The 20,015-nt window shown below is 48.0% G+C and overlaps 1 pseudogene; it reads left to right on the top strand.

The window, feature by feature from the left end:
* The window catches only part of LOC110313190, a 21,725-nt pseudogene extending 2,767 nt beyond the window's left edge, over window positions 1-18,958 (top strand).
* The last annotated feature ends 1,057 nt before the right edge of the window (window positions 18,959-20,015 follow it).

The following is a 20,015-nucleotide window of genomic DNA, read 5'->3' as shown; positions in this document are numbered from 1 at the left end:
CTTCTTCTTCTTCTTCTTCTTCTTCTTCTTCTTCTTCTTCTTCTTCTCTCTCTCTCTCTCTCTCTCTCTCTCTCTCTCTCTCTCTCTCTCTCTGGTCATGTCTGTTGGAATGTGCCTATGGAGGTCAGAGGACAACCTCTGTTGTCACTTCTCAGGCTCTGTCTACCTTGCACTGTTGAGACAGGATCCCTTGCTATTCTCAAGCCCATTGGCTGGCTAGGCTAACCGGCCGGTGAGCTCCAAGGACCCGTCCATGCCCACTGTCATGGCTAACAGAGGCGAGTCTTACTTATTACTTTTAGTACATCTGGAACTAACTGAACTCCAAGTAAAACCAGGTGTGGTGGCGCATAGCTTTAATCCCAGCACTCTAGAGGCAGAGGCAGGCAGAGCTTTGTGAGTTTGAAGTCTGTCTGGTCTGTATAGTGAGTTGCAAGACAGCCAGAGCTACATAGTGAGACCCTGTCTCAAAAACATACAAACAAAACCCCAAGCAGCTGGGCGCACCCATGGGGGAACTTTAGAGACGGGAAGACACACCCTAAGTTTGGGCTTCTGGTGGCAGCCCGTGGAGGAGGATGCAGAGAGAGAAGCTTTTGCCTTTTGCCTGTTTGCCTCCACTCTTTCTGGCAAATTCATCTCTCCTGTGGCTGTGGCATTCCTACACTAATGTTGGAACCTATTTGTTTGGTGTCCCAATGTATGCTGGCGAACTCCAGCAACTCCCTAGAATTTTCCTGGGACTTTAGCACCACACTGGGACTGCTGAGAAATCCAACCTCGTGGACCCCAAAACTGCCAGATTCTTGGCCTTTCCATTGGGAGACAGACATTACTGGACTTCTTGGACCACAGCATGTAAACTATTCTAATAAATAATAACTATTTTGTAAACAATGTATTTATTTATTGTGTATACAGTGTCCTGCCTGCATGTATGCATATAAGCTAGAAGAGGCACCAGATCTCATTAGAGATAGTTGTGAGCCACCATGTGGTTGCTGGGAATTGAACTCAGGACCTTTGGAAGAGCAGCCTGTGCTCTTAACCTCTGAGCCATCTCTCCAGCCCCAATAATAAACATTTTTATTCTATCCGTTCTGTTTGAGAACCCTGACTGATAAACAGATGCACACCTTCATGCTTGGCTTTTTATGTGGGTCCTGGGTAACTGAACTCAGACCCCCATGCTTATATGGCAAGCCACGCTCCTAGCCAGGCTGTGCTCCAGGAACAAGAAGGGATGAAAGGGGAGGGAGACATCACATGATGCTGCCAGAGTCTCCTGTGGCAGGACTAATGTGGTAATCTGAGGGAGGAGGAAGAAGAGAGGCTGAGGGTGGAAACACAGAGACTAGTGGCAGGAACTGGTTAGCAGGGAGGTCACCCCACAGCTACCTCACAGGGGATGAAGCAGGGGAGCGGCTCAGGGAGTGTGAAGAAGAGAGGGAAAACATACATTCTTGGATTCAGGAAATACCAGGGCAAGTGCATAAAAAGAAATGTGTACTTAATTTCACCACTGTGAGACCTGGAGTCCATCCAGAGAGGGAAGCAGGACAGAACAGGGCCAGGGTGAGCGTGTCCAGAGCATCATGGGGAAGCCCACTGCTGTGCATGGGAAGAAAGAAAGATGGGTTAGAGAAGTGGTTCAGTGGGGAAAGGCTCTTGCCACCAAACTTGACAGACCCGAGTTCGAATCCCAAGACCCACATGGCAAAAGAAGAGAACTAACTACTGAAAGTTGTCATTTGACTTCCATGTGTGCATTGTGGTGTCTACACAGAGAGAGAGAGAGAGAGAGAGAGAGAGAGAGAGAGAGAGAGTGAGAGAGAGAAGAGAGAAAAGAGCTGGGTGTAGCAGCATACATCTTTAATCCCAGCACTCAGGAGGCAGATGCAGACTGATTTTAGCAAGTTCCAGGCTAGCCAGGGCTACATAGTAAAACCCTGTTTTAAAAAAATAACAATTATGGGGGCTGGAGGGGCAGCTTCACAGTTACTAGCACTATCTGCCTTTCCAGAGGACCTGGGTTCAATTTCCAAGCCAACATGGCAGCTCACAACTGTCTGTAACTTCAATTCCGGGGGATCCGACACCTCCACATATCTACGCAAGGCAAAACAGCAATGCACCTAAAATAAAAACAAATAAATAAGATTAAAAAATAATTATAATTATAATTATAATTATATTGCAGAGAGCAATGAGAAGGTGCAGTGGGTAAAGACAGTTGCTGAGCAAGCCTGGAGGTCTGAGCTGGATTCCCTGGAAAGCTAACAGAGAGGGAAGACGTCGCCTCCGAGAAGGGGCAGTGTGTCTAAAACTCCAACCCCAACTCAGGAGCATCTTTGAAGTCTTTCCATGTACTGGGGGCTAGGCCTCATTGATAAGTTTGCCATCCCAGCTACTTGGGAAGCTGAGGCAGGAGGATGGAGAGTTCAAGGACGGTGTGGGCAAAGTAGTAAGAGTATTAAATGTCACGAAATACAAAGTTAAAAAAAAAAAGGGGGGGCTGGTGAGATGGCTCAGTGGGTAAGAGCACTCGACTGCTCTTCCGAAGGTCCTGAGTTCAAATCCCAGCAACCACATGGTGGCTCACAACCATCTGTAAGAAGATCTGACGCCCTCTTCTGGAGTGTCTGAAGACAGCTACAGTGTACTTACATATAATAAATAAATAAAATCTTAAAAAAAAAAAAAGAACTAGGATATAGCTCAGTGGTAGAGCCCCTGCCTAGAGTCCCCCAGTGGGGGGCTAGGGTGTGGCTCAGTAGTAGAGGACCTGCCTAGCATGTGGAAGCAATGGATTCAATCCCCAGCACCAAGAAACAAAACCAAACCTGATCCCTCAGCACGCAAAGGGACTTGCTTTAACTAGCATAAGGACTTGAGTATGGACCCAGGGACCCACATCGGCTGGAGGCATAAAGTAGCCATCTGTAATCTTCCAGCTCCTCGGGTAAGCTGCCGGGCAGTGACAGCAGAATCCCCAGCAATCCACTAACCAGTGTGACACACAGCTGTGAACAAGAGCCCCTGCCTCAGATAAAACGGGAGGGGAGGATGGACACTTGAGATCATTCTCTGACCTCCACATGCACACTATGGCGCACACTGACACTCTCAGACATGAGTGCATACCTGTATGTGTGTGTGCGCGCGCACACACACACACACACAAAATATTAACACACACAAATCAAGAAAAAAAAGCAAAAACAAAAATTCTAAGCTCTGCTTCAGTCTTGAAACAAACTCTTCCAACGGATGTCGCTTCCTGGTGTAACATGGCAGAGGCAGAGGCTGCGTGTGGCTGGAGCACCAGGTTCCCTGACTGGGAGACTGGCAGATTGGCTGTCCTGTGGGACAGCCCCACTTCGCATCTTTACCTTAATTGCTTCCCTGAGCCATATGTATTGGGGCTCTGTGTAAACAACAACCCAAAACAACAGGAGGGAGACGTACTTCTTGCTTGGAACTCCGGGGCAAGTGGGAACCCTGCCAGCCACACTCCAGAAGCGAGCCCGGAGCCTTCCACAGGGCTCAAGGCCAAGTGGAAGCCAGGGAGCGGATGGGCCAGGAACCCCCGGGGCTCCACACACTCTGAAACCAGAGAAACTGCCACCTGTCCAGCATGCTGGGGACCAGCACAGGGCAAGTGTTTAGGAGAGAGACAACACACTAGGATTCGTGGGGGGCCAATGGCTTGGGGGCGTGGCGTCTTCCAGAAGGATAGGTTTAGGAGGTGAAGAATTTAGATGCAAATGAGACCCCTCCCCAACCCCTCGGGCAGCCAAACTTTACTTTGTTGTTGTTGTTTTGTTTTGCCTTTTGTTTGCTTGTTTGGTTTTCACTGAGTAGCTCTAGCATCCTGAAACTCATTCTGTAGATCAGGCTGGCCTCAAACTCACAGAGATCCGTCTGCACCTGCCTCCTGAGTGCTGGGATTAAAGGCATGTGTGCCTCTATGCCAAGCCTCATGTTTCACTTTAAAAGCAATATTTCAACGGTACCGATGGGGCTGGAGAGATGGAGAAGGCTCAGTGGTGTAGCTCCAGTCCAAGAGACCTGCTTCTGATTTCCACTGGCACCAGGCACATATGTGTGTGGCACACATATATGCAGGCAAACACACATATAAAAGAAATAGATGATCCAGGTGTGGTGGCACAAGCCTTTAGTTCAGCGCTGGGGAGGCAGAGGTAGGCAGATAGATCTCTATGAGTTTGAGGTCAACCTGATCTCCATATCGAGTTCCAGGCCAGCCAAGGCTACCTAGTGAGCCTTTATCTCAAAAATGAATTAATCAATCAAGGCTGGGCAGAAAGCTCAGAGGTCAACAGTACTTGTTCTCCTCCAGAGACCCAGTTTGATTCCCAGGACCTACTTGGCAGCTAACAACTGCCGGTAACTCCAGTTCCGGAGCATCCAAGACCCTCTTTCTGACCTCCATGAACACCGAGCCTGCATCCAGAGCACAGACATACATACAAGTAAAACATCTACAGACAGAAGCTACAATAAAATTAAATCTTTAAGGAAGATATAAATATATTCTTTAAAAACAATAAACAGGAACTTAAGAGGCGGCTGAGTAGATAAAAGGTACCTGCCACCAAGCCTATGACCTGAGTTCAGTCCCCAGGACCCACGTGTCCTCTGACCTCCACATTTGACAGGAAGCATGCCGCTTAATTTTAAAATGCAAAGATGCTGGGTAGTGGTGGTGCACTCCTTTAATCCCAGCACTTGGGAGGTAGAGGAAGGCAGATGTCTGAGTTCAAGGCCAGCCTGGTCTACAGAGTGAGTTCCAGGACAGCCAGAGCTACACAGAGAAACCCTGTCTCAAAAACCAAAAAAAAAAAAAAACCCAAAAACAACAATTTAAAAATTAACGAAATAAAAAATATAAAAGTATTACTACCTTTGCCCCTATAAAATAGCCATGGTCAGTGAGTCTGAGTGTGTATTTTGTCTTGGTGAAAGATGTCTTGTGTTGCAAATAGGGAAGGTGGAAGCTGCAATTCCCCTATAAATATTTATGGATGACTCTAATCCGCCCTCATTACAAGGCTTTCTTCTAGCATTTCACAACGCTGGCTGCTGCTCTGGGGTGGGTGAGAAGCCCTTCCTCTAATCACATTCCGATGCCATTGGAGACCTTGTCTCCGTTGTAAGTGTTCATGTAGCATGTGTGGCCCTTGGTGTCACCCCCAGCACCACATAAACGGGGCGGTGGTGTGGCGAATACCCAGTCCAAGATGGCAATAGGAAGAGATCAGAAACTCAGGGTCACCCTCTGCTATGTAGGGAGTTCAAGGCCAGCTTGGACTATGTGAGACCCTGTCAGAAAGAAAAAAGTGTGTGTGTGTGTGTGTGTGTGTGTGTGTGTGTGTGTGTGTGTGTGTGTGAATGGTGCCTGTGACTGATGTCTTGGGACTGGAGTTACAGATAGTTGTGAATCATTAAGTGGGTGGTGGGAACTGAACCCTGGTCCTCTGGCAGAGCAGTTAGTGCTCTTAACCCCTGAGCCATCTTTCCAGCCCACCTATCATTTTAATTATTGTTTGTTTAAGATAGAATTTTACCCTGGGTGGTGGTAGCTCACCTATTTAATCTCAGGACTTGAGAGGCAGAGGCAGGCAGATGTCTAAGGACTTCTGAATAGAAGGGCTAGCCTGGTGTACAGAGCGAATTCCAGGATAGCTAGGAATACACAGAGAAAACTTGTCTCGGAAAAAACCACACACACACACACACACACACACACACATGTTTATATGTATATGAGAGAGAGAGAGAGAGAGAGAGAGAGAGAGAGAGAGAGAGAGAGACTTACTTTGTAGCCCAGGCTGGCCTCAAACTCAAGCTCCTCCTGAGAGCTAGGATCAGTGTCCACACATCCCACTTTTTAGCCACTCTTGAAAGGAGCTCATATTGCAGCTTTTTCTTCCAGATAATCAACATGCAGCCTCTTTTGTGGAGACCGTATCTCTCTTCCATTGATTCCGCAATGGCTGGTTTAATGGTTAATTTAATGACTATTGATTGGCTGAGGGCGTAAGACAGTGGTTCCGATCACTGGCAACTTAGTGGTTTGGGGACAGACAGAGAATAAAAATAGTCACTTAACTCGAAATAGAGTGTCCTAGCTCAAAATGGGGAGTGAGAGTGTCTCAGATGACATGTGGAGTTCTGGTGCAATGGAGAAGAGATTTTTACTCTGGCATCTGGAGGCAAGTGTCCATGTGACATGCATGTGACACATTTTTATGAGTAACAGAAATGAACTGAGCTTCTGGTGTGTGTGTGTGTGTGTGTGTGTGTGTGTGTGTGTGTATGTGTGTGTGCATGCATGTATGTGTATGTGCGTGCATATGTGCACGTGTGTGTGTGTGTGTGTGTGTGTGTGTGTGTGTGTGTGTGTGTTCACACTTGTATGCATCCACCTTTGGAGACCAGAGTTGACACTGGGTGTTTTTATCTATCACTTTCTGCCTTATTTTTCTTTCTTCCTCTATTCTATTTTTTTAAATTTATTTAATTTCATATGCGTCTGAGTACACATATGTGCACCACATGCATGAATGCTGGGCTGGGAATGGAATGGAAATCCTTTGCAAAAACAAGCACTCTTAACCCCTGAGACATCTCTCCTGGCTCATCCACCTTATTTTTGGAAACATGGTGCGGTGGTTTAAGGAGAAGATATTTGAGTACTTGGTCCACAGTAGATAGAACTGTTTGGGAAGGATTAGGAGGTGTGGCCTTGTTGGAAGAGTTGTATCACTAGAGGTGGTCCTTGAGGTTTCGAAAAACCATGTCCAGTTAGTTCTCCCGGCTTCCTGTGTGGGGGTTGGGATGTAAACTCTCAACTACTGCCCCAGCACCATGCCTGCCTTCCTGCCATGATGGTTAGGAACTCACCCTGGAAAACTGTAAGCCCCATTTATCTCTTATAAGTCGCCCTGGTCGTGGTGTTTTAAATTGTAAAAGTATCTAAGCAACCAGAATTGTAAAGTCAAATTGTAAAGTAACCACAATGAAAAGTTGCAATTTGAAGTGTGATTGAAAAGTAAGACAGAGTCTAGCACTGAAACTGGAGCTCATCCATTAACTCCACAGACTGGCCAACAAGCCCCAGGGATCCTCCTGTCCCTGTCATTAGCTCTGGGATTACAGGTGTGTGCTGCCATGCTCAGCTGCCACCACAGGGGTGCGGGAGATCTGAATTCTGAGCCTCCATATTTATGCCCCAAGCACTTTGTCCACTGAGCACCTCAGGCCACTGATTTATAAAAACACTGTCGTCGTTGTCGTCATCATCATCATCATCATCATCACAGGGTCTTACTATGTAGCAAGCCAGAACTGCTATAGACTGAGACCAGGCAGGACTCAAATTCAAACTCAACAGAGTTCTATGTGCTTTTGCTACCTGACTATTGGGTTACTAGGCACACACCATCACAACTCATCACTTTGTGTGTTTTTTTATGTGGTTTTAAAAGATTTATTGTGCTGGTGAGATGGCTCAGTGGGTAAGAGCACCCGATTGCTCTTCTGAAGGTCTGGCGTTCAAATCCCAGCAACCACATGGTGGCTCACAACCATCTGTAACAAGATCTGATGCCCTCTTCTGGAGTGTCTAAAGACAGCTACAGTGTACTTACATATAATAAAAAATAAATCTTTAAAAAAGATGTATTTATTTACTTATTTTCAAAGATTTATTTATTTATTATATGTAAGTACACTGTAGCTGTCTTTAGACACTCCAGAAGAGGGCATCAGATCTCATTATGGATGGTTGTGAGCCACCATATGGTTGCTGGGATTTGAACTCAGGACCTGTGGAAGAGCAGTCAGTGCTCTTACCCACTGAGCCATCTTGCCAGCCCCTTATTTTTGTTTGTTTTAGACCAGTTTTCTCATCGTGTAGCCCTGGCTGTTCTGAAACTCACTTTGTAGACCAGGCTGGCCTCTAACGCACAGAGATCTGCCTGCCTCTACTTCAAGTGCTGGGACTAAAGGCATGCACCACCACGGCCTGGCTTTTTTATTATTTATTTATTTATTTATTTATTTATTGAAACAGGGTTTCTGTGGTCGACCAGCTGGACTGGACTGGAATTCTCTATCCTCCTGCCTCAGCCTCCCAACTGCGGGGAGTTCACTCCTATGGCCGGCTCAAACGCCAGTTTAATGATATACTGAACAGTTTCCTAATGGGACAGGACGGGAGTCAGTGGTAGAGGGCTTGTCTAGCAAGTGGGAGGCTCTGGTTGTGAGGAGAGTCCAAGAGAAGGAGGGGGTGGGGTGGAGAGAATCGGAGGTGGAGGAACAAAGAAAAAGAAAAAGGTCTACAGTTTGATTATACACTCTTTCTAGAAGTGTGTGTAACAAAGAAAAGGCAAAAAAAAAAAACCACTTTTCAAGCTCATTTGTTCTCTCTATGAATTAATAAACTGCGGACTATCTTGCCTGAACCTCAGGGTGCTAAGACTGCTAACTGCCTCTGTGAAGCTGGGGCCACGCCCAGCCTCGCTAACCACGCCCATCACCCGCTGCACAGACAGGTGCAGTGGCCACCAGAGATGCCTGACTCATTGGAGACTAGGGATTCAGTTTGGCTTTTCACTTCCCCATCCTCCGTTTCCAAAACATGCATTCAAGAAACTGACCAGGCGAGAGTCTTCTCTAGCCAGCTCATCGATGGTTAAAAAAAAATCATAGCAACAGGGCGTCTTCATTGAAGACTCTGGGACGTCCCAGCGAACGTTTTCTGAGTGTTGTAGAAGAAAATACTCACCCAACCACCCAGGCATAGGAGGCACCGGTGCCACTCTGAGAGGCTAAGACCTATGGCTAGGAAACAGTGCCACCCTATGGCACCCAGCTGGGTTGTCAGAGAGAGACAGAGAGAGAGATGGAGACAGAGACAGAAGCAGAAAGAACGCCAGATGCATCCAGAGCCCAGACCTCAGTAATGTTGCCCCAGGACCAAACCCACCACTCTTTCCAGTTAGTATTTTTGCACAATGACTTCAGCACAACCAAACTTGGATGCTGGACAGCAGCCTCAGAGGCGGCTGTTCTGACCCTGGTCCATCTTGGCAAAGGAGGAGCTGGAAGTTGCCAGAGCATGCAACCGGGACATGGCGGAGTCCCACCTCATAAACCAAGTTTGTCTGCCACCAGAGGCTACAAGCAGATACCAGGATCCAGATAGGAAAGGCACCCTGAGCTACTGCACTCAAAACAAAACAAGACATCACTTTCCTCCTGCACGAAGCCTCCTAGTGGATCTGTGTAGGTCAGAGTCTAGATGGAAGCAGGCAAGCATGGTACGCAGGTGGATCATTCCCCCAGTGCCAAGAAGGCTGAGGCAGGAGATTGAGAATTTGAGACGAGCCTGGGTTATTATATAGCAAGGCTCTGTCTCAAAACTAAGATGAAACTCATTGGAGATAATGATAACAATTCTAACAAACAGTAGAGAGAGCTCCTAGCTGTCTGGAACAGCAGTGTCTCTAAGAACCTAGCCATGTCCCAGCCCCAAAGGCTCTCTACTACAGCTCCAAGGCTACTCAGCTTGCTGGTTCTGGATGTGTGTCTGCATTCATATCTGTACATCTAGTTCTGCTAGACATGGGTACCACCACCACGAGGACCCCAGGCACATAGCCACGGCCTCGCTGTCCCTCCACCATGCTGTATAGTCCCCGAACCCCAGCTTGTCCCATGTGTCTGCAATTTTCTCGTTGCAAGGTCATTACATAAGCAAGGCCTGTGGTGTGTGAGCCTCTTGGGGTCGGCTTCTTTCCACTCCACGCAACCCTCCCGAGACTCATCTTACCTGTGTATGAAAACTCTGTGCCTTCTTATTGCTAAACAGTATTCTGCCCTGTGGGACTTTGGGAGAAGACAGCGGTTTACTTTATTCACTGATTTATTCTGATTTGTTGAGGCAGGGTCTCATTCTGTAGGCTAAGCTGGGTTGAAACTCACTGTGTAGTCCAGGCTGAGTCCTGAATCACTCTGTAGCTCAGGCTAGATCTGAACTCACTCTGCAACCCGGGTTGATCTAGAACTCACTATGTAGCCTAGGCTAACTCAAACTGTCTATCCTCCTGCCTCTGCTTCCTCTGAGCTGAGATCTGAAGTGTTTACCATGATGCCCACAAAGGGAGGAGTTTTGAAGAACCACTCTCAGCTGGAGAACAATCTGTTTTTCTGGGATCTTTGGCATACTCACACATAGATCCATGTTCATCTCTAGAATCTCAGAAATTCAACACTATATTTGGTATTGTGTCTTTTTTTTTTTTGAGACAGGGTGTCCCAGTGTAGCCCTGGCTGGCCTGGGATTCATTCTGTAGATCAGGCTGACATCCAATGCACAGAGCTCCTCCTGACTCTGCCTCCCAAGCGCTGGGACTGATATTGTGTCTTTTTTTTTTTTTTTTCTTTTCGAGACAGGGTTTCTCTGTGTAGCTCTGTCCTGGAACTCACTTTGTAGACCAGGCTGGCCTCGAACTCAGAAATCCACCTGCCTCTGCCTGCAGAGTGCTGGGATCAAAAGGCATGCGCCACCACCGCCTGGCAATATTGTGTCTTTCTTAAATGAAGGTAGTAGGCCATGGTGATGCATGCCTCTGACCCCAGCACTCGGGAGGCAGAAGCAGGAGAATCTTTGAGTTCAAGGCCAGCCTGATCTACAGAGTGAGTTCTAGGATTTTCCAGGATACAGAGTAAACCCTGTCAAGAAGAAGAAGAAGAAGAAGAGGAGGAAGAGGAGGAGGAGGAGGAGGAGGAAGAAGAAGAAGAAGAGGAAGAGGAAGAGGAAGAGGAAGAGGAAAAAAGGCAGGCAGGCTAGGGATGGTGGCTCATGCCTGTGACCCAGTATGATAAAAGTTTGTCTTGAGTCCCAGGCCAGCCTGGGGTGTATACTGAGGATGTCTTAGGGTTCCTACTGCTGTGAACAGACACCATGACCATGGCAACTCTTATAAAAAAAATAAATTGGGACTGGCTTACAGTTTCAGAGGTTCAGTCTATTGTCATAATGGTGGGAAGCATGATCGTCGTGCAGGCAGAAGGAGCTGAGGGTTCCACATCTGGATCAGCAGGAAGAGAGAGGCACTGGATCTGGCTTGAGCATTTGACACCTCAAAGCCTGCACCCAGTGACGACACACTTCCTCCAACAAGGCCACACCTCCAAGTCCATGGCAAGTAGCACCACCCCGTAATGACCAAGCATTCAAATATATGGGGGCCATTTATCTGTCTGTCTGTCTGTCTGTCTGTCTGTCTGTCTGACTATCTATCTATCTATCTTTGGTTTTTCAAGATAGGGTTTTACTGTGTAGCCCTGGCTATCTTAGAACAAGCTGAGAGATCTGCCTGCCTCTGCCTCTTCAATGCTAAGATTAAGCCATCAGACCACCAGCTCAGTGGGGCCATTCTTATGCAAACCACCACAGCGATCCTGCTTCAAAACACACCAAGGGGACAAGGAATTAACTCAGAAGATAATGCCATGAGCAAGCCTGACAGCCTGAGTTCAAACCTCTGGACCCACATAAAGTTGCCTTCTGGCCTCCAGACGAACAACAGGGCACCTCTTATCCCCTCCACACACCATACACGCATGTGCAGACACAATAATACATAAATCAAATGGCCAGATGTGGTGGCACATGCATTTAATCCCAGCACTTAGGAGGAAGAGGCAGGTGGATCTCTGTGAGTTCAAAGCTATCTTGGACTACACAGAGAGACCCTATCCATCACCCCCCCAAAAAACAAACAAAATAAATAATTGCAATATAAAAATCAAAACCAAAAAGAAAGGAAGGAAGGAAGGAAGGAAGGAAGAAGGAAAGAAAGAAAGAAAGAAAGAAAGAAAGAAAGAAAGAAAGAAAGAAAGAAAGAAAGAAAGAAACGAAGCCAGTGATGATGACACAGGAAGGTTCTCCCAGTTATTCAGGAGGCTGAGGCAGGGGGATCATGAATCTGATGCCATCCTGGGCTTTAGAGTGTGTCAGAGTAAGCTGTGGGCTCCATTTCTAACTCCACAAAAAGAAAAAAAGAGCCGGGCGTAGTGGCGCACACCTTTAATCCCAGCACTTGGGAGGCAGAGGCAGGCGGATTTCTGAATTCGAGGCCAGCCTGGTCTACAAAGTGAGTTCCAGGACAGCCGGGACTACACAGAGAAACCCTGTCTCGAAAAACCAGAGAGAGAGAGAGAGAGAGAGAGAGAGAGAGAGAGAGAGAGAGAGAGAGAGAGAGAGAGAAGAGGGAGGAGGGAGGAGGGAGGGACAGAGAGAGAGAGAGAGAGAGAGAGAGAGAGAGAGAGAGAGAGAGAGAGAGAGAGAGAGAGAGAGAGAGAGAGAGAGAAGAGGGAGGAGGAAGGAGGGGCGACTTAGAAGCCAGGCACGGTGGCACAGGCTGTAGCCTCAGCAGATGGATTAGAAGTTTAAGGTCAGTCTAGGAAATGCAGGGAAGCCCGATCTCAAGGTAAAACCACGAAGCACAACATCAACAACAACAATAACGAAGTTAGTCTCCGCGTGAAGCCTGTACGAAGCGGTACCACCTCTTAATACCCTGCAATTAAATAATCCTCCCAATACATTAAAAGCGGTGGACACCATCTTTATTATTTCTCTTTAAAGTTATTTACACACAGGATGGAAGTTACATCTTATTTCTATTTTATTTTCTTTCTCCCTGGGCTGAAGCGCTGCCCATTCGTCTCTTAGATCGTCTGTTTTCTTTATTGTGCAGAGGATCTAATATATGGGCTTATTTTATTAGTTTGTAGCTTCTATTAAATTATGTTCATGCAAGATTTGCAAGAAAAATAGCTGCTTGGCTTGCTTGGGAATTAGAGACTTAATTTGGGAGGTTGATTCTCACTTAAGAATTCAGTTGCTAAAGTGAAGTGTCAGTGAAACACTCTGCCACTCTGCCAGGGGACAAAAGCAGATGCCCGGGACCCTGGGTCTTACCCTTTCTCTAACTGTAAAGAGCACCTGATGAAATTGTTTTCCTTAGACACTTTTAAGTACAGGGGACAGAGTCATGAGGGAGCTGTGGCAGGAACGATGCTGAAGCACTTGCAGGTTCTGGAGCATTCTAGAACAATGCATCAACAAGCCACACCCCAACGTATCCTTTACTAAAGGGCTCTATCAAATGGGCCACGCCCCCAGTCCCTCATTGAGAGATTCTAGGCAGATGCTCTGCCACTGAGCAACACCCCAGCCCTTCACTGGGGGATTCTACACACACTTTACACACTTTCAATTGATCCGTCACATCCCCAGTCCTGTCTTACTTCGTTGTTGTTGTTGCTTTGTTTGTTTGTTTCCAGACAGGGTTTCTCTGTGTAGCCCTGGCTGTCCTGGAACTCACTCTGTAGACCAGGGTGGCCTCGAACTCAGAAATCCACCTGCCTCTGCCTCCCGAGTGCTGGGATTAAAGGCGTGGGCGCCACCACCACCACACCTGTCTCCTGTCTTACTTTTTGAGACAGCGTTTCCAAAAGTTGCCCAGACTGGCATTGAAGTCACTTTGTATCCTAGTCCTGCCACAGCTTGGCAAACAGCTGGAGGTAAAAGCCTATGCTGCCAGGCAGAGCGCTTAGTTCAGATGATTCTCATTCGAAACTGAGGCTCTACCAATTCGATGGGATTTGCTCCTTCCACCCATATTGCAGACAGGCTCCTAACAAGGCATCCTCTCTTCTGCAGGTTTGCTGGACTGGGGTCAAGTCCACCAGACCTGGACATAGTAAAGCCCCTTGGATGGGTCTAGGAATGTGCACACACACACACACACACACACACACACACACACACACACACACACACAGGCACACGGGGGTGGTGGTGCAAGGGGATGCCCAGAAACAACACTGTGTGGAGGGGCTTTATTATTTCAGGTTACTGACAGGGAAACTGAGGCAGACAAGGGTTCGCTGAGAATTAAGGCTCCTTAGGATGACAGCATCATCTGCTTCTCCACGGCTAGAATGAAAGTTCACCAGAGTAGGACCGGTGTCATCTCTGATAGCCCAGGCCAGCCTCCTATGCACTGTGTTCTCAGGAGACACTGGTAAGTGGTTGATGCTGGCTTCCAATATCAGGACAGCCACCCAGCAACTACTTGTAGCTATGCCCAAGGGGAGGGATTAGCACACATGGCTCAGAGCACAGAGTTCAAATGATGGGAACTGAAGGGAGGGGAGAGGTAGGGAGGAAGAGGTCATTAATAACTCAGCAGTCATTCTAATGACCAACTGTCCTGCGGTTGGAAGCCTTCCATGCCCTTGCAAAGCCCCCTCTGGGCTCTGGACTAACCTGGTGGAAGGTGACTCTGTGACTAGGCGCTGCAGAGGAAGGTGAGTCCTTGCTCTGAGCGCCCAAGATTAGCAGCCTTGCCTCCTTGACTCCTGGCTATCCATCTGAGCCCGTGTCCTGCCAGTCTCTGGCCACTAGGTGGCAGGCGCGAGATGGGTTGGATGCACCGAGGCGCGAACTGCGTGTTTCTCTGCGGATTTTGCACCGGGAGTAGAGGCAGAAAGAACTAATCACAAAAAAAGACAATCAGGGCTGGATCCCCGGAAATGAGTAGTTTATACCTCAGGATTTATCCAAAAAGGTGAGCTTCAACAGCCCACTAGCTGTTTCGGGATTTTTTATTTTGCTTTTTAAGTAAAAAAAATAATTTAATGTGCGCGTGTGTTTTGCTTCCATGTATGGGTAGGTACCACGTACATGCCTATGGAGGTCAGAAGAGGGAATCAGATCCCCTAGAATTTGGAGTTACTGACGGTTATGCGCCACCATGAGGGTGCTGGGAATCAAACCTGGGTCCTCTGGAAGAGCTACCAGTGCTCTTAACCACGGAGCCATGTCTCCAAACCATATTTTATATTAAGACAGGGTCTTCGAGCCGGACCTGGTGACGCACGCCTTTAATCCCAGCACTCGTGAGGCAGAGGCAGGCAGATTTCTGAGTTCGAGGCCAGCCTGGTCTACAGAGTGAGTTCCAGCACAGCCAGGGCTATACAGAGAAACCCTGTCTAGAAAAACCAAAAAAAAAAAAAAAAAAAAAAAAAAAATTCAGGGTCTTCGTATACAGTCCGGGCTAGCTTCAAATATGCAATGCTTCTGCCTCAACGTCCTTAATGACAGGCCAGTGCTATTACCCACGCTGGTAGGGGTATCTCTGAATCAGTGGTGTGGTCACCTCCGGTCTCCTGACCGCCAGGGTCTCTCATTCAGGAGACACTGGGTGGACTGAGTGGGACAACTTTTGGTCTGCAGAAGCCTCAGGCTTGCTCTGCGCCTGGCCTGGCAATATGGACTATGCCCAGTAGAAAGTGGCCGATTTCCTGCCTTAAGCAAGTTCTCCATTAGAAGACAGAGCTCCAGCTCAGCAGAGCCTCTGACCGATGCCTTCTCTCAGAAAATATCTACTGAGTGGTTGTGGTGACCTAAAGCCCTGCATTCCCAGCACTCTGGAGGCTGACACGGGAGATGCTGAGTTCAAAGCTAGCCTGGACTGCATAGTGAGACTGTCTCAAAATTTGAACTCCCCCTACATAAGAAATATTTATTGATTTATAAAAGTATTTTCATGGGCTGGTGAGATGGCTCAGCTCAGGTGAGCACATTGACTGCTCTTCCAAAAGTCCTGAGTTCAAATCCCAGCAACCACATGGTGGCTCACAACCACCCGAAATGAGATCTGATGCCCTCTTCTGGTGTGTCTGAAGTCAGTTAGAGTGTACTCATATACATAAAATAAATATATCTTTTTTTAAAAGTATTTTCATATTAGTCAAAAAGTAGAAATGATCCAAAGCTCTACCCAGAGAGAGATGAATGAATAAGTAAAATGTGGTATCACTAAATAGGAATATTACTGTGTGTGGTTGTGTGTGTGGTTGTGTATGTGAGGGTGTGTGGTTGTGTGTGTGTGGTTGTGTGTGTGTGTGGTTGTGTATGTGTGTGTGTGAGATTGTGTATGTGTGTGTGTGGTTGTGTATGTGAGTGTGTGTGGTTGTGTGTGTGTGTAGTTGTGTGTGTGTGGTTGTGTATGTGAGGGTGTGTGGTTGTGTGTGTGTGTGTGTGGTTGTGTATGTGAGTGTGTGTGGTTGTGTGTGTGTGGTTGTGTATGTGAGGGTGTGTGTTCGGAGGGGTCCATGCATACGTGTTCATGTGCATATCGGAGGATAGCGCATCCTCCAGTGTCCCTTCTCAGGCATGGTCAACCTTTTTGAGATAGAGACTCTTACTGAACCTGCAGCTTACCGATTTGGCTACACCAGCGGAACGCCAGCTCCAGGGATCAGCCCCGGGATTCACCACCAGGTCAGCCATTTCAGCAGCAAGGCATCAGAATATTGAACATAGGTTGTCAGGCTCACAAGGCAAGCGACTTCCCCTCAAAGCATCTCCCTCCTGCTTTGGGGTTTGTTGCTGCTGTTTGGATTTGGGGGTTTCTGTATGTTGTTTTTGAGGTTGGTCTCATGTAGCCCAGGCTGCCCTCAAACACTGAATGATCCTTTGCCTGCACCTATTGAGTGCTGGGGTTAGAGACATGTGCAACTGCTCCTGGTTTATGACGTGCTGGGGCTGGAAGCCAGGGCCTCGGGCATGCTAGGCAAGCACCCTACTGATGGGAGCACATCTCCAGGCCTTCCCCTCCCCTTGTGCTTGTGATGGGGTCTCTACAAGTCCTCTATTTCAGCCTCCAGATTGCTTGGCTTCCAGGTGGCTGCCACCATGCCCAGCCAAAATGCTCAAGGCTGGGAATGTGGTCTTTATTCTTCTAGTCTACCCCCTTCTCCCCTTCAGAATAAGCCTCCACTGGGCACATTACCTAGTTCTTCACAGACAGACCAACAGAGCATGCCATTGCTCACTGGCCATCTTAAACACAGTATCTTTGGTGATCTGCAGCACGGCTCACCAGCGTTTCTCCTGTCTCCATCTGGGCTTGCCTGTCCCAGATCGGATTCTGCTTGCCAAGCAATTTCCAGATAAATCCTCCCACTCTGCCTGCGATCGCGTCTTCACAAAGGGCGCTAAGCTAACCGTGATCTTTGCCGAATTATGCTGCGCTCGGCTCACTTTCCCTCTTTTAGAATCCTCGTCACTCGCCGGTGGAATTCTAAAAATATCAGCTAAGCCACCAACTAATTTTTAATCCTTGCTTCTGCTACCATTGACAGATGGGAAGTTCATCTCTACCCTTTGTCCTTCCCCGATTAAGCAATTATAATCTTTTCTTGACAATTTGATTGTTGACGGTCTGGTTGGACCAAGAGACCAGGCGGGATTCTTGCAGACAAGGTGCTGAGATCAACTTAGCTGCAGGTTTTTAATCCTCCTCTGGATTCCTTCTCTTTCCTTTTCCGTGTGTGTGTGTGTGTGTGTGTGTGTGTGTGTGTGTGTGTGTTGTGTGTGTGTGCGCGCGTGTGTGTGCGTGTGCGTGTGCGTGCATGTGCGCGTGTGTGTGTGTGTGTGCGTGTGTGTTTGTGTGCATGTGTGCGTGTGTGTGTGTGTGCACATGAATGTATGTTGGTGCACATGCATGTGGTAGCTGAGATTGATGTGAAGAAAGTACCCTTCATCACCTTTGCACCTTATTCATTGAGGCAGCGTCTCTCAGTCAACCCCATGTGGCTCTAGCCCCACTCCCCAGCCAGCTCTGGGGACTCCCCGTTTTTGCCTTTGAAGACTGGAATTACAGACCTGCCCAGTCTGCATTTTTACCGGTCAGTCTTGGGGATTGGGACTTGGGTCCCCATGTTTGCATGGTAAGTGCTTTAACTATCAAGCCATCTCCTTAGCCCCTGCACCTCATTCTCTTTGGGAAGAAACCAACAATACATAAGATACGAGGTTAATGGGCTGAGGAGACCACTCAGACCAACAGAGCAAGCATGAGGACCTGAGTCCCATCCACCAGAATCCATGTTGAAAAGCTTGATGCTGGCAAAGCACAGATTCAATCCCAGGGCTGGGGAGGCAGAGGTGGGAGGAGCCCTTGGAGTCACAGAATCCAAGAACCCGGATTTTAAAAGTTGGGCAGGCACCTGTGGGGTCAGAAGATGGCATCGCATGCCCCGGAACTGGAGTTACAGGTAACTAAGCCACCATGTGGTTTCTGGAAATTAAACCCAGGTCCTCTGCAAGGGCAGCAAGAGCTCCTAACTGCTGAGCCGTCTCTCCTGATCATGGGAGCTGGGGATACAAACCTGGGCCTTCATGGCTGCACTCAAAGGCTTCTGCTGAACCCCACTTAAGGTGGAGGGCAAGTCATGACAGCTGCTTCCCTGGAATCTCCACTCTGTCACCCTTTCATCGCCTGTATACTCCAGTACCCAATTCCATGTAGGGGTCAGGAAAGGGTGGCAGCTGGAGTTCCAGGTGGGGGCTGCTGATGACATTCCATTAAGGAGCATTTATTTTGTCCCCTAGGCGATTTTCTAGATCCTGGCATGGTAACAATTGACATTAACCATCGCATTAGATGAAGTGACCAGAGGCTGTCACCCTGTCCGTGATGCTGGTGACTCCAGAGCTGGCACAGCTGACTTGCAAGTGCCACCCCCATGGGGCAGGAACATGCTGTGCAGGGCCAGTACAGCACCCCCTCTCCAGGACTGGTGATGTCACCGCTGCTGCCCCAGGTCCATCTGTGCACTAGAAGGCCAGTGCTGAACCATCTGCATAAGCCAGGGCTGCTGGACCCGGAGGCCTCTCATGCTGGAGTGGATGCCCATCAGAAGGAAGTGCCTTTACTTTGCCCACTGGCAGAGCATGATTGGCAGGGTGACCAGAGATAAGCTGAGTGGTACAGCCCTGCACACAGGACCCTGCTCCATTCTCAGAGGAGGGCTGCTTCTTCCCAGCAGTGATGGGCAGTAGTGGATGCTGGCCTGTAGGAGCAGGGAGTACTTCCTTTAAAGGACACACTGAGAGACCAAGTAGAAGACTCAATCAGTATGACGTTTGCTACACAGCATGAAGACCTGAGTGACATTCCAGTTTTTTAATGGAAAAAGGTGAAGTTGTGCAAGCTTGTCATCCCTGCCTTTGGGAGGCAGAGGCAGGTAGATCCTTGAGGTTTGATGGCTCGGAAGGCTAGGTGAACGAATGGGTGAGCCTTGGGCCATGGGTAACCCTATCTCAGACACTAAGGTGGAGAACACAGAAAAGGACACCAGTGGTTGACCTCTGGTTTACACACACACACACACACACACATACACACACACACATACACATAGAGAGACTAACACATATACACACACTAATGCATACATACATATTAGTGTACATATATACTAGGATAAACACACATACTCTTGAGCAGGGTGTGGTAACACACCCCTATAATCCCCAAATTCAAGTGGTTGAATCAGGATGATAAGAAGTTCAAAGCCAAGCTGGGCGTTAGTGGCACACGCCTTTAATCCCAGCACTTGGGAGGCAGAGGCAGGTAGATTTCTGAGTTCGAGGCCAACCTGGTCTACAAAGTGAGTTCCAGGACAGCCAGGGCTACACAGAGAAACCCTGTCTCGAAACAAAAAACAAAAAACAAAAAACAAACAAACAAACAAAAAGTTCAAAGCCAACCAGGGCTACATGGATGAGATCTTGTCTCAAAACACAAAACAAGGGTCTGGAGAGACAGCTCCGCAGTTAGAGCACTCTTCCAGAGCACCCAAGTTCAGTTCCCAGCACACACATGGCAGCTCACACCAGTCTGTTCCTCCAGTTCCAGGGCTTCTGACACCCTTACACAGACATACAAGCAGGCAATACACCAAGGAGCATAAAAATAAATGAATAATAACCCCCCCACACACAAAACACACGGCAACACTCCAGAGCCAGTGGGCTGGCTCAGTGGATAGAGGCAGTTGCTGCCAGGCTGAATGACCGAGTTCCCACATGGCAGAAAGAGAGAACCAACTGTCCA

The sequence above is a fragment of the Mus pahari genome, chromosome 23 (genome assembly GCF_900095145.1).
Source record: "Mus pahari chromosome 23, PAHARI_EIJ_v1.1, whole genome shotgun sequence".
Taxonomy (NCBI): Eukaryota; Metazoa; Chordata; class Mammalia; order Rodentia; family Muridae; genus Mus; species Mus pahari.
The sequence above is the reverse complement of the archived record's forward strand: the minus strand, read 5'-3'. Positions and strand labels throughout refer to the sequence as shown.